This window comes from Corvus cornix, chromosome 12, assembly GCF_000738735.6.
Source record: "Corvus cornix cornix isolate S_Up_H32 chromosome 12, ASM73873v5, whole genome shotgun sequence".
In the NCBI taxonomy this organism is placed as follows: Eukaryota; Metazoa; Chordata; class Aves; order Passeriformes; family Corvidae; genus Corvus; species Corvus cornix.
In genome coordinates this window covers 16,441,280-16,458,210 of record NC_046342.1, presented here as the reverse complement: position 1 = coordinate 16,458,210, position 16,931 = coordinate 16,441,280, and positions in this window count along the sequence as shown.

Below are 16,931 nucleotides of genomic sequence, written 5' to 3'. Positions count from 1 at the left end.
CCTTTTTTCAAAGGCATTCTGAACAAAAATAGGAAGAGACATGGATAGCACAGAATGCACTTAGACTACACATACCTTTTGGTGGGTGTGCACTCTGAACATGTCTCTTCTTATTCAAAGAGCTGGGATTTTTTACATTACATTAGTCAGCTAAGAAGTTAAGGGGGAAAAAATCGTTTTCATGTGGGAGCCAAAATTAAATAATTTAATGCTTAAACGAAAACAAAAAAAGTTTCTTCTGGATTTATTAAAATATTTTACCATAGAAGGGTTTGATTTGAATGTGAGATTCCTTAAAAATATTAACATGAAAATAAGCTAAATTTGACCTTGAAAAAATATGTAATTTTTAAAATGAAATACACAGGAAATATTTTTGTATGTCAAAAACTAAGATGTTATTAAAATGGCCAAAAATCACTTAGCAATTTTGACTCAGATGTGCATAGAGATTTAATTGTTTTTTTACAGCTTAATATTTTTCCAAAATCAGTCCAACCTGCCTTTAATACTGGTGGGATTATGAGAAACCATCATTTTGTCATAATATTTGAGCTGATTTCACAAACCAATGCCAACCTAGAAAATACTTCATCATATACAATATGATAGCAATAACTTGAGCTTTATTTTACATATAATAAGTATGCAAAGATGTGGTTGTTTCTTTTCTTTTCTTATGAGAAGCTGGAGGCAGAGACACAGTTTGTGTTTACACAGGGAAAATTTGTGTAAATCCATTCAGTTTTTAAAAAAATTGGTCCAATAACAAGAGTTAGTGTGTAATATTAACTATATTTATCTGTTCCCTTCTCTTGGTTATCATCACTACTGAAAGAAAAGACTGGCCTTCAAACACAAATGGAAAAAATTGGAGATAAAGTCCTGGTCTTCATTCATTTTCTGCCCGTGTTTATTTCAGGCGAACAACATCAGACAGATCCATAATCCTCATCTGTGGGATATGAACCACAGATTAAAATAATCCTGCAGAAATCTATAGCTCCTCTTTTGTCAAGTGCCTCATGCTTTTTCATGCCATTTTTCCACTTCAAGTGTGTGTTTCTGCTTTTTTCCAAAATGCTATTTACTTGTGATTGCTATTTGGTCCATTTTAATGATGTTTTTAGAATATGTCACACTAGATCCTGCCAAAATATTTCACTGCACCATTAAATTCTCTTCCAAATATTTCAAGAGTTTAGTTTTTAGTTTTATGATTTTTTTTTCCTATTAACTTTAAATCCCACAGTAAAATAGGAAGAAAAATAGAATAGAAAAAAAAAACCAACTAGAAAGGTATATGGAGAACGTGTTAACATGATATTGTCAGACATTTATAAACTTCTTCCAATGAACTTTGAATTACCCTGATCCTTTCATATTTTCCAGTTAACATACATACATCTGCTCTGCCATGTAATCAACTGATTGTTACACAAGCATTTGCTGAAGCTATGACAAACCCAGATTTATGAGGTCAAGCAGTTCAAACTTAATCCATTCAATAGCTGCAATTTATCGTCTGATGATAATTGTATACACAAACATTGTAATGATTTAGATGACATAGTGTAAAGATGAAATCCGTTTATTTTAAAAGGGTTTCTAACCCCTAAAACATGTTGCCATGAACACCTTTCTGGGTCCACTTTTAACAACATCGTTATTATTGTTTTATTGATCAAGATTTTATTACTGATTTGACACTTATATTTCACACTAATCGAAAAAGGTGTCATTCTTCTGCACATATAAGACCGTAATTAATTATATCATTATTGTGTTTTCAATTCCTTCCATTTAAAGGGGCCCAGAAAAGAGTGCTTAATTTATCATACATGTATTATAAGGAATATGTAAACCTCTTAAACAGACAGAGAGCATGATCCTTTTGGAGATGATGGGATATGACACAGGCACTATATTTATAGATTCTTACCTCTATAGTGACCTGATTTTAGAGTGACATCTATTGCGGAATGGGAGAGTAAATTAACAGCTTCGAAAGCTTGAGTATCTAAAACAATTACTATTCATTACTTTTATAACACTTATTAGTGGCCATTCTATAATGCTTTCAACAGATAAGGAAACAACCTGCAGAGAATTATGTGGCAGAAGAACAGTGTTATGTATATCATATGTGTAATTTTATATGTGCATTTATATATTTTCAGTTCACAGATTTAGGAAACAATTGCTACAAATGGGCAGCAGCTGCATTCATCTATTTCTTCTAAACATAAAACATGTTAGTGACTGTAAATTTCAGAGAAACTCTAAAACAAGTATCTAAATGTGAAATTTAAATTGATCTTTGGTTTACTGCCATTGATTTTGTCAATTTTCTAAATGTAACAGTGTTCACCACTGGGAACAGAAACCTGTATATATATCAGCAAAATTTATGCTTTCAACCAACATAAACTTCACAGGAGGAATGACAGTCCTTGCTGCATAAAATAAAATGCATGTGAAATGAAGGATTTTCTTCTCTAATTAGATACTGTATATTTTTTCAACATCATGTTAGTAAATTTGCCACATAAATTTAAATGCTATTAGCAATATTGCCTGCTCATATTCAGTTCAATTTCCTTACTACAGATTTCCACAAGTAATTTGTGATAACGGTACTAACCCATATGATTAATTCACACGTACAAAAACCATTATGGGTACTCATAGAGAAACACCTCTAAAGTGTTTCATAAAAATGTCAACATAAGCATAGCCTAAACTAGCTGATACTTGCATAACTCTAATATTACTTATTGTTTTCACAGCTAAAATGCAGTAGATTTATACTTCATACTGTGGCACCCCCTTAGCCCATGAATCCCCAAACACTATTCCAGTGTGCAAATTCCACCTGCAAGACGGGGTTGTTAAAACTGATGTAAGAGAAGATATCCCACATTTTTCAGGCTGCTTCTCTGAGTGACAAGTGTGGGATTTTGCTCACTGGTGAAGCTGAAACACAGTTTCAGTTAGCATTAGGAACCCGCCCTCACCCAACCCAGTGTGATCACTCGGGGAGAACATCACAACTGTCACAGAATGGGATCCCAAGTGCATTTATTTCCTCAGGAGTCAAACCAAACTGCTTGCAAACTTGCGTCACGGACATCAAATATGTGGTGTGGGAAGCAGGCATACAACCTACTTTAAAACACTAAGTGAAATAAAATCAATGGCTGAGCTCATTTTGTGCTAATAGTCTTCAAATGCCTTCATTGTTTCACTGTTCTTAAGCAACACTCAAGACAGGCACATGCATAAGGCTTTATATTATCTACCTCAGAAAAGGAACTTTTTTTTGCTGGTATGATGTCTGATAAGGTATTAGTACACAAAAACATTTGCCTTAAAAGATTACATCACTTATCTTAGTATTGTAATTCACTGGGTGGTGAAAAGATTCCCCTCATATTAATCTATCTGCTACATAAGCACGTGCAGTCAGTTCAGAGAAAGCATATTTGTTTCCTTGAAAAGTGATTTTTAAACAGCATTATGAGCCTTACTTTGTTTTAAGTGCATTATGAGCCAACCTGTAAAATGAACACGATGATGGAGCAAAGCACCAGCCACACTTTCTGCTGTCCATAGGCACATGACGGCTGAACCCCTAAGGATGAGGCAGCAGCCAGGGACACTGCTCATCATTGCTGCACCTCCAAACTGCTCCAGGGACACTGACCCAGCACCTCACCTGGGGAGCCAGCAATGCTCCCCTCCGGAGCTTCACTTGGAGGCACACCAGTTCCTCCTGAGGATGGAGCAGCACGTGTTCATGCCCTAAAAATGCGAGACAAGGTGAGGTGATGGTGGTGTTGCCTCCTGCTCTGGAGATGACACTTGAGAAGTACTTCCAGCACTGCCCAGGTGTGACCTGTCCCACATGGCCCTCGACACTCCCAGCCAGCACACCAAGGATCTGACAGGCTGCAGGGGAGGATGGCTGGGGTGCAGTTCCCCCAGGCAGAGAAGGCATTTCCTGGGTGTAGCTCATTAGCACGGAGAGGTTTTGCCAGTGCCGGCTTGTGCCGTGACTCACTGCTCTGCTCTCCTGCAAACCAAAGCACTGACTCTGTAAAATGATTTGCAAACAAATGCTCACAGGTAGGATGATAAATCCAATGCAATTCCAAACTATACTTAGCAAAGAAAGACTTTTCTGACTGTGTCACAGACAGTGCTTGACCTGTCCTTGTGGCATTCACCCAGGAGCACACATGGAAATTGTGGGGTCCATCATGTTTAGGTCAGCTCTTGGTATCTGCAGAGGCAAAACTGGCTCTTCACAGCACCCAGCTTTCTGCATTAGGCAGAAGGGAGTAGGATTTTTAGGTTATACTGCTTTAAACTCCTCCTTCCATCGTCTGTAAGTACTTGAGTCCATTACTGGAAGAAACTAGCAGATTTCTCCGATTATGGTGCTTTTCCCACTTCTGGCCATGCAAGGGCAAGCAGCCCAGCTCCCTCCAGCCCAGCCTTTGAGTGAGGGTTGCTTTGAAAACAGATTTTTTTTTTTTTAATTGCTTTCAAAATTCTCAAAGTAGAAACTGCCTTACAGTGCAACGGGGTACAAAATGTTCCTCTGGTCCTTTGAAAGGGCAGGGGAGAGTCTCCCAGATAACGACACTTGTGCTTGGACAGATGGACAGACACCACCATTACCTCTGACTCCTCCTGGGTGGGCCACTGCCACCTCCTCTGCACTTGTGGATACGCACATTTCCCCGGAACACAAACCCAGCCGCTCCTGTGTTTTACAGGGCAGCTGCAAGGGCCCGTCTGGCTGGAGGTCTGTGCTTCAGAAGGGACAGTTACAATGCAGCCAGAAGATAAACAAGCTCTAATATCTTGTTTTTGCTACTGAACTCCTGTTATCAGCAGTGACTGACATTTGGTGGGAGCTCTCGTTTTCGTACACTCAAGTGCTATTGTGCATTTTCTGATAAGAAACCTCAGTAACAGAAGTGTACATCTGTGAGTGATAGAAAAACCTCCTTCTTTCATAGAAGTCTGACTGAATTCCCACTTTCACCAGTGCTACAGCAGCTTAGGAGCTCCTTCCAGTTTGCACTGGAAAATGGGAAGACCAGAGTCACACAGTGTCTAAAAAGAAGTCAGTTGAAGAATCTGGCAGAAACATTAGAGATAAAGTTTTCATTTTGCCAAAGTAAAATGAATTTTTTTACTTATTTTCTAAAGATAAATGTATCTGTTTGGATACAATCTCTTCTCACCTGCTCTGCAGCAGATGTGGTCACCTTTGGCTTTGAAAGCACCACACTCATCCTAGCAGCAAAGTTCTGTTTTTCTAGTTTTAAATATATATAACAAATCCCTCCGCTCTGAGTAAGCATGAGGCCATGGGACCATGGTTGTCATTTCTGCAGCAGCAGAGCCAAGGTGGGAATCAAATCTTCAGTGGAAGGAGCCTGCACCCCATCTGTTTTCTTTTATTTCACCCTCCAACATTTTCAGGAACTTCTTTTGTGAGGTTTTTCTATCTAAGTACTGTCTCACTACCCAGATCCTGCATTGCTGAGGATATTTTCATCTCCCCTACCCTGAGCACTGTTGTGGGCACTCAGGGAGAGCATCACACATCTATCACCAAAGTATCAGCCCAGATAATGCCACAAGGCATCCTGGAGCTTCAGCAGCCTGAAGAAAAGCAGTGAAGAGGTTTTCTTTCTGCCAGCTTGCTTTGTTAAGGCAGTGGTGAAGGTCTCATCCCTGGGTGCAGGGTCTGTTCAGAAACTGGGTGCTGTAGTGACAGCCCAGGCAAAGGGGGAGGGATGCAGAGCTACCCTGAGCTACCAAGGGGTGCTCTGCCTGGTGTCACACAGCCAGAAGGTATTCCTGGTCCCTGTGCCGCAGCACTGCCTCGCTGCTCTCACTGGGCAGGCCAGAATGGATGAAGAATTTGAGGTGGCAGCAAGGCTGAGTCATTCCCGGTACGTGCCAGGGCAGGCAGGGTGCTGAGCTCAGCTTTCTGTTGTTCTCAGGTACAAGTCACAGCTGCTTGGCCCTTTTTTTCCATCCTCTCCTCCCTAGAGGGTTGTTTGAGGGAGGGAGTTTGAGCTGTGCTTACCTGAAACTTGTGTTAGCAGAAGGGAAAATGCCACTTACTTATATTTCAAAGCAGGCTGAAAGAACATCCTTTCCCTGGTTTTGTGTTTTTTATTTTTCTTTTCATTGCTGGTTTCCTGATGGTACTGGCTGAGAGAAAAATCAAAACACCATTACTGATTCATCAAACATTCAAGGTTTGCTTGTGTTTGGTAGCAATCTGGAGATGGAATGAGATGCAACCTGGTGACAAAGGGAACATACACCCTACCACATCCCAGGCACAGGGCACGCTGCTCCCTCCCAACAGCAGGAATTGGAAAAGCACCAGGTGGAGTTTAACAAATGTTACCATTTTACTAGAAAGTTCCATATGCTCTACACACAGATTTCCCATGTCAATGAGGATTGGAGCCCTTAGTGCAGCAAACAGGAATGAAACAGAGCCCACAACATCACAGCTGCCTGTTGCACAGCTCCCCATGGTGAAGTGACCTTCACTTGTCTGAAGAGAGACCAAAATGCTCTAAAGCTACTTTACAAAACACACCAGTGACCATGTCATTGGCCACAGGTGAGCAAACAAGGCAAATTTAGAAACATCCAACAATTCCCTCAAAGTTTGGCTCTGATGAGAGAAGAATCCTTTGCTCACATGAAGGATGTCACATCTGCCTGGGGAACAGGCGCCCAGAGAACACAACTGAGCTCCTTGGCTCATATTCAATGGAAAATCTTTGGACTTCAAACACTTCAGCCATCAGAAGTGGGTGCCTCTGAGATAAATCTAGTTCCCTTTTCATTTTATTTCATCTTTTGAAGCACATTTGAATAGTTCAATTTTACAGCAGTCAGGGAGGAGTGCTAGGACAGGGCCATGCTTGCTATCTCCATGTCTTCAGATATATTTTAGGGGCAATGGGAATTTTAGGAAGGAATTCATAAACTATATGAAAGAAAGGCTTATGGGCTTTTCAGTCACTGTGTTTATTAAAATATGCTTTGTTATCTTCACACATGGTAGAAGCTTTATAAATTATTCTTATGGAGATGATTCCTCGTTTCAATGACTGAGAAGCCCTAAAGTTAGATGACACTTTGATTGCTGCTTTCTCTGGGTGAGTAGCAACAATATCTCTGCTTCTTAGGAAGATGAATATTTCCATATTTTCCCCAAACCAACCACTGTAGATATGAAGACAACACCAGAATTTCTCTTTGTTTTTCAAAATGTGTTCAGAGAGCAACCCACCAAAATACACCAATACACCAAAGTGCAAGGGAACTACTGTTGAAAGATGGTGAATGGAACTGTTCAAAATACCCAGAAAATAAGTTGTTTAACATGCTAAATTATTTTCTGTAGGTGGTTGTGCTCTGCCTGCATGCAGTCTGCTCAGGCTATAGAGGAAGAGACAGAAAAAATCGACACATCCTTGCCTTTCTGACTCAGAAGACATGTCAAAGGTCTATTATTGAGGACTAAACTGGCATCTTGCAACATTTCTTGGACTTAAGGACTATCTGCTCTGCTCCTGAGCCAGCCATGGAAGATGGAACATCTTGGGACATCCAGGGATTATTAGGAAAACTGTCAGTGCTTTACTTCTTGCATTGGCACCAGCACAGCCATGCAGAGGGAGAGAGCAGAGAGAAAATAGGGACCTTCCTCCCCTGGGACCACCAATGTGTCACACACAGGTTGGGTTAGGAATGAAAGTGGCATTTCCATCACTGCTGCCAGTGGCACACGTAACCTCTGCAGGACATGGGGACATCTCCAGGATCAGAATGACAGAGCATCCAACTTTGGGCTCAAGAATCTTGTCTAATCTTAAGGGATTTGAAAATAAAAGGAAGATGGTTTGGGGCTTGCTTTTCCTTCCAATCTTCCCGAAAATGTGATAAGAGAAACAGCACACACATACAGACACATGGGCTAGGGGTGTCTTTCCCAAACACTTTTTAAATGTTTCTATATTACGGTGACTGTTTGATACTTGTATTGTCTCTTCTAGGAATTCTGGCCATTAAGGAAAAAAATAGAAAGTAAAGTATTTTGGAGAAAGAACTATGAGTACCTCAGTATCTGTAACAGATTCTAAAGAACTTATCCTGCTAAAAATCAGGTATAAGATTTTGAACATACAAACACAATGGTGGGTTTTTAATGCATAGAAAATATTTTCTTCTTAAAGTAATAGGAATAAATTGCTTTGTAGTGCATACTAGTTAAAAAAGTGTTTGTAAAATGGCTCATATGGATGGTTTTTCATCAGTTTGCAACAGGACATTAGTAAAGCTAACCTCATTTTTTCAGAAACTTGCAGAGCAACAGTAAATTTAAACTATAAGTTATTCTCAATGCACTATGGAGTGCCTCACCACTGGACAGGGCTGGCAGATGCATGTGTACATTGGATGATTTTGAGAGATAAAAGCACATGTTTGGGGGTTTGGTTTGAGGCATACTTTCCACAGGATGAGATGTCTGATACCCATTATTTGTTTTGCTCTTGCCAAGTTAGAGAAGTTTCAAGCACAATAACAATTGTTTAATCTGTTAAAAACATTTACTTAATATTAGCAATACAGAGTGCTACTGAAGGCTGATTCTAATGCAAAAATACTATGATATTTCCTATAAGACTTATATAAGTTTCATTAGGCTCTTTACACAAAAATATATAATTAAGAAAGTTATTTAGCTAATCATCCCTACATGAGTATCACTAATGTAGAATTTTGTTCAGGTCCAATATAAACCAGGACCAGAGCAGGTCAGGTCTTAGTTGAATCCTGTGGCTTTCCATTGCAAAACTGGTCACTGAAACCATACATGGACAGTCCAGTATTCAATGGCATCAACCTAATGGTATCTGTCTCAGCCTTTCCTGTCATGACATATAAGGATCCACTGAGCAACCTCAAATTACAGGATGTTGGGGCTGTGGTGGGGTGTTCTTTGTGGTTTTGTTTAGTGGTTGGTTCAGTTTTTATTCAGATTTTTATCAACTAGCTGTCTTTTTAAAAACTTATCTATAGATTTTATAGGGTATATTTATCCAAGTTGTTATGGCAATGGTACATTAGAAATCAAATGAAGTATTTGTTGGCATGACAAAATTAATTGTTGCCTAGGGTCTGGAACAAACAACAATAGAGATAACATGCCACTAATATGGCTTGTTTGAAGTGACAGTACTGTATCAATTAAATTGGGGCTATGGTACACAGCCTGCCTAAGCTATTTAGCTGATGCTTGGGGATGTGAAACTTTACATTCTATGTCAGGGGAAAAAGGATAGACTTACTGTGTTAATGAGGAGCTGGAATTTACCATTTTCTGTAACACACACTCACTTTCTTGTCCAGTGTTTTGTAATCTTGTTTCCTTCCTCAGTTGGGAATATGAACAGTATTTCTGTCTGTGCCTCCCATAGAAACAGCATTACGGGTGTCTATTTTTCTTCCAGGTGTATAGTGGACTAAATTAAATTTTGTCTCAACTTAAGATAAGCTTAAGTCACAGTGTTCTAACATCCAGGCATCAAACTCACAGGAAAGGCTGGAGCTGTAGGGTTTCAGGCCATTGCCTAAAGCCCTTTTTTTAGGATTCCTGATCATGTCTCCACTTTGGCAGTGCTTATAATCAAAAATTTGTGGCAAGGTGATCTCCTGACTAAGGGATACAGAATCACTGAAGTTCAACTCTGCAAAGAGGAAACAAAGGCCAGGACAGCCCTCTTTTGGAGGGATTTAGTCGGTGTATTAGCCTCAGCACAGATTTTTGGAAAGGAATTAATTTCATCTGCAGAATAGGACATAAATCTCTCTGTAAGGAACATCAGTAACACCACTCACAGATGCTATGGAAGCTTTTAACCCTTCACACTCAACACAGTCAGTGGACAAACTCGAGTCCCAAAACTCGTGAGGTGAATTGTGCTCATCAGGTGGAGCATCCAGGGTCTGGCAGTGTGAGCCACATTGACAGGAGAGAGCATTTCAGTCCCGCTTTCCCTGAGTTTTAACCCTTGGTCCTGTGCAGTAAAGGCATATATGTGACCCATGTACTTGTTCCAGTGTGCTATCTTAGCTGACACTGACAGATGTTGGCATGAGATGGATTTTGATATGAAAACACCAAGGGTCTTATCTGTTGCCCAGAGAAAACAACTTTTACTTGCAAAATGCAATTTTTTTTTTATTTGTCTTACCAGGGTGCAGCTGAGCCTTGTGAAGGAATGCGCTTTTCAAACCATACACTCAAAACCAGAAATCGGCTGCTAGAAAGACCAGCACACATAACATAATAGAAAAGATTTTGGCCCACAAGTGTAGCCAAGAAACAAAACAAAAGCAAGAGTAGCTGTACACAATTGTATTCCATCCTGTCCTAGTAAAATGCATGTTTCATCTCGATTCTTTTGCATGCAGCCAATTTTTCCATACAGCTGTACTTACAGCATAATGCAGCCACTGAATGCAGCTATGATACTTTATAGGAACCTTTAATAAGACATCCTAACTTTTGTGTCCATCCACCAGGAACGTGCTGCCAGGAGATATCATATTTACAATATAAAAGGGGACGTATTTTAGATTTGTCCCAATTAACCTTGTAATGAGATGTATTGGAGTGCTTATTAATGACAGTAATGAGATGCAGACAAGACAATGTATTAAACATCATTGGCATATAAATTGAATTCATATACACAGATACCTTTATGCACTGGACATGGAGGGAAAATATGAAGGGGCAATTTTGGAAGGAAAAAAAGGCTAATTAGAAAAAAATTCAATACTTTTCCTAGCTTGTATCCATCAATGTTAGAAAACCTGTTTGCCCACTGACTGAGGAATTGTTTCCACTGCTTTTACTGTACAAGTCACAAAACTAATTTTATGATGGTTCTCTTGGAAGTATTTACTACAAACAGCAAATATCCATTATCCTTGAACTATGTATTGTTCTGTTTAATTTACTTTGGTATAAATACATGATTTAGAAATACATCTCTCTCTTTTGAAAGCTACTCTAAATATAAGTTTATTTCTCATTGACACAAGTTTCAATGACCTTGTTTACAAAGATCCCACAAGTCTAGATTTTGTAAGGCAGCATAAGAGCCCTAATTCCCTGCCTTAAAACTAGCATTCTCAAATTATGTGAAAAATATCCACTTAAAAATGTAGATCTACTCATGTGAGTAAACTTATTCACAAACTCAAGTGTCCTGTTCTACCATCACATATCTTCATTAAAGTTGTGGCTAAATCCCATCCAACTTGGAAAAAATCTAAGGTGTGCCATTAACAAAATGGAGACTTAAGAATGATTGTCATGGCCAGCAATAACAACAAACTGATTACCATGCTGAGCTTCATAATAGCATTTCCCTTTCTTTTCATTACTGGAATTATAATAAACAGATAAATTACATCCACACATACACAAACAGCTAGGTAAGCATGGCTGAAAAAGTCAGAAAATCACTTTATCAGGGGAGTGATTGGATCTCAAAGGATAACAGAAATTATGTACAGTAAAAGCAATAGCTCATGCATGACTTATAGTGATCAGGAGAGGCAGGAGGCAACAGAATAAAGCTTCAGATACCTCAGAGTTTTTCATATTATTGCAATTGTATCCTGCCGTGTTACTTATTACTTCTTTAAAATACTAAATGAAGGGAAAGTATTTTTTTCAGTGCTGTTTAACTCTGAAAATCATCACACCTCCCCAATAACTTTAATCCCAACCCCCCCCTTTTTTTTTTTTTTTCATTATTTGGAAGGAGAGAAAGAATAAAGGAGAAAAGAATGAGTGGGAAGATGAGGGAAAGGCAGCAACCGTCTGGGAAGGAGTTCATGCAGTGAGTCAGACAAGTTGCAGAGGTGAAGGACAGGCCTCCAAAACATCAGAGCCTGTCCTCTGCCCCATCCCTCTCTGCAGAGCTGCCTGTCCCTGTGCAAGGGAAGGGACCAGGTGCCCAGACACCAGGTGCCACCAATCCTGCCATCACTCAGCCAGCACTGTGGAGGTCAGTGCTGCTCAGCACCCCAGAGGCAGACCCCAAAGGGGGTTTCCCCAGGATCTGTACAATATTTGGCAGAAGGGTCCCAGACATGGGTGTGGAACCACCCTTGCCCAAGGAGACTATAATCCACATGGACAAACAATGGACAAGGGCACCCTGGAGCCTCACTGAAGGGAAAAGGTCAAGTCTTCTGGTCAGTGCACTATAATAAGCCAGTTATCTTCACTTTCACCAGATGGGTTTAAGCTAAACTCATGCAAAATCAGTATTTTTCCCCTAATGCAACAGCTTCTGCTCAGCACAGGTTTGAAATCTGTGCTGTGAAGGGAGGGGAACCCATTCCCACAAACTCTTATCTCAGACTGGTGCCTCTTTTCTAAACTGCCGTGGAGTTTTTAAAGTCTACAAAACTTAGCATGTGACCACGTGAAATGTTCAATATCACACCATGTGCTGTTAGTTTCAAGTTCATCCTTTGAGCTGCCACAGACAGGTTTAGGGGAAGCTGTCTGGGTTTTACACTCCTAGAAGATTTTACCGCTCCTTCGCTTAGGGCTTTAAATATGAGCTGATGGCTACTGTGCACAGTATCTTAACTTCTCCATTTTATTATACAATATTACTCTGGTGAAGTGATAAATGCAAAGCAAGGCATGACTGAGTGACCAAAGTACTGGGTTGGGACTACCTAAGCTGCCAGATCCACAGGAGTGTACCAGCAGTGTCAAACCAGCTCTTCTGCCTCAGATAAATTAAGCTCCATGTAAACTACTATATGGGGTCTTTCACACTTGTCTTTGGAAAGAACTTGTTCATATGGCCAAATCTATTACCACTTTTAATTTTTTTTTGCAAGAGAAACATTTATTTTAGTGCTCTTGCTTCAAGTGTCACAGCCGTATGTTATTTTGTAGAAAGCTGTAGGTTTCCTTTATCTGGATTACTACAGACCTGGGCCTGGCACCTTGACATACAGCAGGCCCCATGCTGAGAATCAAGTGGGTACTAAAGTCTACAGGTATTTCCTTTACTTTATACTCAGGGTTTGTGGAAGTTTTGCTCATTTCTTCTCATTTAGCAGAACAGAAAGCTCTGACTACCATCACCACCTCCCCTTAATATGCAGTTATGACTGAAAACAGGAGATCCAGAAAAACAATTAGCAAGCAGTCTAATTGCAATTGATACACGAAATGCCAGGAGATGAGTGGCATCAGGAACGAAAATATGCGTTTCATAAATTCTAGTTTTTAATTCAGGGATTTGTTTGTTCTTTGCTGATGAAAAATCTCAGCTAAGGGAACTAGGCACAAAAATCTTGCTGCTGAACAACAAAAGAGCTAAATTAGCTATTGAGTACCCATTGCCAAGGGCAATACATTCAACAGAGGATATGATAATGACAGATGAATCCTCACTAAACTCTCACTCTGCAAAATAAATGTACAGTGTCTTAGATAGTTTCACTCATGCTCGAGTCACCTTCCTTCCACAGCAGCTGCTTGCAGCTCTGCCAGTGAAAGCCAATAGAGGTATGGTTTCCTGTCATGAATATGACAGAATCACTCCAGTTTTCAGCTGACAGCACTGGATTTTTATGGCTGTTCATGCCTTTTTCTTTCCTGCTCCTCCTTTGTATTTATTTTTTTCCCTGGGAGCTTCATTCTCTTCCTTTCCCTGTTTCCCCTATTACTATCCCTTGAGCCAACACAGATTCCTACCCCTTCTACATCCCTTTTTCACCTTTCACAAAGGTTGTTTTTTGTGCCAGACAACAACAGAAATGAGGTAATGACAGCACAAGGTGACTTCATTCAGTCCAGCATCTTTCAAACAGATCCAAAACACAATCTGGTGATGAGCAACACAATTTCAGCACTAAGAAACAAGAAAAGACTGGTCGGAGTGGGTAAGACTCATTCCTGAGTATTCAAAAGCCCTACAGGAGGACAAGTTTGTGAACCTTGTGGTGGTGGGTCCTCCTGGAAGAGTTGATTTGCCATGAAGTGAGAAGCTCAGGTAATCCATAGCTGCCCTAACAGCACCCTCAAATGGACATTTCTGTTGTCAGTCCTTGTTGTCAGGGATCCAGCATCTATCAGCCACTCTCAGCCAAAAAATGCCATCCATTATGTACACGGAAACACCATAAATTTAACCTGTCTCCTTGTTTTTGCTTGGGATGTAAAAGTCCTGAAGCTGCTTGTGGGCTTGGCATGGGGACTTGTTATAAAAACACAACATCGAGGTCATCCTCACACTGGCACAAACTTTGTTGCCTTCTCACAAGCACAGCCCCAACCACAGCCATGCCCCCATGGAGCAATTACTCACTGTGCTCCAAGATTCAAATCAAACTTTCCCTTTAAGCTAAGCAAGCACATTCTTAACAAAGCCATCAAACCCATCAACATGCTTGCTAATTATTAGGAAATAAAACCATGGCCCATGCTCCCAGGATTCTGAAATTACCAGAGACCAATAGGAAGATCCAGCAGGAAGTGCATGAAAGTACCTTTGTTAACGTTCTTTTTATTCCTTCATCAAATTCATTTTGTTTAGAAAGAATATTTCTCCTTATTTTCTTTTGCCAGATAAGCCCAGAACTGGGGAGCTTTTTTAACAAGGGCTAGCAAACAACGTAGAGCTTCGGAAAAAAACCATGTTTAGACAGGCAAACCACGGATAACAGCGATATTGTGTGTGTCAGGCAAGAGAAAGGAGGGACTACAAACTAATAATGACAGGGCTATTTATTACTGAATAACCAGCCTCTAATTTTAGAAACATAAGATCTCCTATTTTCTATTGTTCATTTTAATTAGTATTTTCCCTAAATAGCCTCCCTCTTCCTATATGCTATTTATACAATTGCAGAGAAAATATAAAGTACATGCAATGTTAGCAGAATGGCAACAAAATGTGCTGTGAGTGGTATGGGAGCTGTGCATTGTCTGCAGCAGGGACAATCCAGGGAATGATTTTGTCTTTTGCAACAGGACATTTTTATTTCCTTGTAGAGAAAATATTTGGCCTTGAGGATCCCACCATAGCATCCCATCCCACAGACAGAGTTACATGAAGTACTTGAACCCTGTAAATAGGGTGAAGTAGGTAAATATTTCTGTGAAGAACAGCCTGGAGCAGCTGGAGGGATCAGCCCTGAAGTGGGCTCTCTCTCTTTAAAATTCTTTTAGGTTTTTTTCCTTACCAAGCTGACAAAATGCTTGGCAGTGGCTCAGAGGCTGGTGCACTGCAAGATATCCTGCCTTGCTGTTTCCTTGCACTTCCCTCATCTGCTGTAACCACTTGTTTCTTGACATAAGTAGGTGAGAAACCTGTGATTTAATATGCAGGGGCCCTCAGCTACGCCCTTCACTCACATGATGAAGGGCATTTGGCAAAGGGATATTTTCATCATGGGCAGACAGGGTTTGTTTACCCTCAGAGTACCTAAATATGATATTCAGAATGATGTTGTATTTCTCCTTTTTTTTTCCTGTAGGATGGCACAAAATTTTCTGCCTGGCAGCAAAGAAGTCAAACAACCATAAAAATGGCTGCACTGGGCAAAAGTCCTTCTCAGCCTGGGTCTGCCTTCACCTCCAGACACAAGTAGATGCCTGGGCAGTAAACAGTGACAGGTCAAGCTTAAATAAAACTTCTTCCCTTAAATGCTACTTAACTCTGGTTTTCAGTCGTGCAATTTCCTTCTTTTGACAGCAATCTGTGGATTCCTCCTCTAAGAACTTGACCAGTCTCCACCTGGACTCATGGAAACCCTTTCTGCAAGGAGCTTCTCTTATGCAAAAATCCTACAAAATTTTTGTATGCTTGAACTCAACTCTGCTAAATTATTTTGATCTTCACCTATGATGCTCTTGCATACAGGGACTTGAGAGCAGATTTTCTTTTGACTAGAGCACATATTTTCTAGGCACTCTCCAAAAGTTCCAATGCCCTCACTCTTATTAGTGCTAACTTAAAATCCAAAATAAAGGAAAGTAAAGGAAACAGAAGTGGCAAATCTAAAGGTGAACACAAAAAAGTTCAAACTGGCTTCCTATAGGAAAGTGGTGCTGCAGGGTTTGTGTGCCTCTGCTCATTCGTGCCATCTCCCCACCACACACAGCATTTCCATGGGGAATGCATGTGTATTTGACACTGTCAGCTCTTACAAATAGGAATGGGAAAGGTGCATTTGGTTCTAATGCAGGGGCTCTGAAAAAAGGGTCCAGCTAGAACCAAATTATACAGATCAATGTAAAATGCTACTTGTTTCTGAAAAGGATTCAAACTCAAATATTTAAATTTAGTGCATCTCCAAGTACTATAAATGCATATCCCAGGAGGGGAAAACAAATAAATAAGCAAAATCTGTCAGAGCAGTGTAGATCTCACCATAAAAGACAAGGGGAAATGGGTTTAAACTGAAAGAAAAGAAATTTAGAATAACATGAGGAAGAAATTCTTCTCTGGCACAGGGTGCCCAGAGAAGCTGTGGCTGCCCCAGCCCTGGAAGTGTCCAAGGACAGGTTGAATGGGGCTTGGAACAACCTGGGATAGTGGAAGGTGTCCCTGCCCATGGCAGGGGGTGGAACAAGATGATCTTTAGTGCCCCTTCCACCCCAAACCATTCTGTACTTCTGGGATAGAATATTCTTCCCTGGCTGCTCAACCCCCAGGACCCCCGTGCCTGCCTGCACTCCTGAGGGTTTTCAAGAGAGCATTTCGCACCGCCAGGACCAACTGCAGTTGGCTGCTCCGCCCAAAGTGACAAGAAAGCAGAGAAAG